Source organism: Triticum dicoccoides, chromosome 7B, assembly GCF_002162155.2.
Source record: "Triticum dicoccoides isolate Atlit2015 ecotype Zavitan chromosome 7B, WEW_v2.0, whole genome shotgun sequence".
In the NCBI taxonomy this organism is placed as follows: Eukaryota; Viridiplantae; Streptophyta; class Magnoliopsida; order Poales; family Poaceae; genus Triticum; species Triticum dicoccoides.
In genome coordinates this window covers 395,685,780-395,687,680 of record NC_041393.1, presented here as the reverse complement: position 1 = coordinate 395,687,680, position 1,901 = coordinate 395,685,780, and positions in this window count along the sequence as shown.

Below are 1,901 nucleotides of genomic sequence, written 5' to 3'. Positions count from 1 at the left end.
GGCTGGTGGAGAGGTAGTTTTGGCGCCCATAGAGTACGAATGGGGAATCAGATGGGGGGGGGGGAACCATGTACCGGTCTGGGACGCGCTTGTTTTTGGCTTTTTTGAACAGAAGATGGGACGCGCTTGTTTGAAATTTGGGGAAAGTACAAACTTTGCCCCCCTCTTAAATTTCGGACCTACTGCGGGTTGGGGGTAGGATGGTAATCCCAGGTGTCCCAAATAGTGGGCAGGAGCGATTTCGGCCGCGGGCATGTGTGCTTAGGTGGCCATTGTGTATGAATGTTTTTCGGAGGCGGTTGCGTGGCGTCTAGATGAAGCTACAAACCTACCCCGGTTTAGAACTTTGGACGTCGGGGCGGTAGGTTTCACGGGTCGGAGTTATTAGAAAAGTAATTTCCTTGTACTACCAAACATTGGTCTCACGCGGTTTCAGGCGAGTAGAGGCTCTTTTGGCGCTTCGTTCGAAATTTTGAAACACAAGCATTCACGTTTAGAGTACTCTTGAACTATGAGGATTGACCTAAATAGACAACGTTATATTTGACCTTGTATGTTTGAAAACCTCATTAAATTATCCGCTTCTTTTTTAAATTTTGACACTTGAAAATCCTATAACTACGATTATTTTGGAATGGAGGAGTTAAATTTGAATCTATTTTGAAAACGACTACATATGCTATTATGTACAAAATCAGAGCAAAGATTGGTGCCCCCATAATTTAAGTATGGTTTACAAATGCCATGATATTAAATTCAAATAATTGAATGGACTTCATGTTGAACTCGATTTTTTTAAACCACCTTAAGTTGAATTCAAATGTATGCTAGTTCATAGGTAGCTATTTATAATGTCCATTGCGTAACTTTCATGTGTATGATGTGCTTTACACACACAACATGAACTATACTCACATTTATATTCGATTGCTAAAGCGATGCATTTTTTGGAGTTCAAAATACTAACTATGTGGATGAATTGTGTCGAATAATAACATAGACATGCTCAAATTCTATAGAATCTAGATGTCTGATGGATCAATGACTGCTCCTTATGCGAATTGCAAATATCATGATCCCATCCTAATATCTGGATACAATTATATCTTTAATCAATGTGTAGAGCAGTCTTTTACGTGTAGTTTCACTCTCCATCGATGGTCTCTCACACATGCTCACACACTCTCTCCCGAGGTGTCTTTCTCGCACACATGCTCTAGATATAACCCTCCCTCCCTCTTGTAACCATTTACTACTGTTTTCACTAACCTTTATCACAAGCACTCTTCCTCTCGCAAACATACACACGCACAATCCTCATCGACCCTTTCTATATACATGGACCTGCCTACATGTCTCATGTACGCACATTATCTTTACGCCTGTCTCTCACGCATTGTCTCACACCTCTCTTCCTAATGGACGAGTATGATTCTAGCAGAGCATTCTGTAGGATGCCCCTTAAAGTTAGGTTGGATGAATAGTAATATCCGAGATAAAGGGGTTACCTTAGTCCGAGAACCTAGGGTTACAAATCCAAGCCGGCTTTGTCAGTGGACACAGAGTCCTTCACAATTCTGCTATCTTTGTCTTGTACGACTAGTCATCCATGGGTCTTCCTAAATGTGTCATGGGCCGACCAATGTGGCGCAGGATGGAACCAAATGAAGGGCCTCACCTCGACCCACCGAACCTCACGCGGTGACACACCCTCCACCCTCACGTCTCATTATCTTCTCACACCCACACATACCAACACAAACACCACACACACAGAAAATTTCTCCCGGTGCCTCTATTCCCTCCCCCTTGCATATACTCACTCAAGGGAATGGAATCTCTTGTCGTGACGTCATATTCGTCTCTCTCTCTAGACCACTCCCATTTCTCGTGCTATCTCT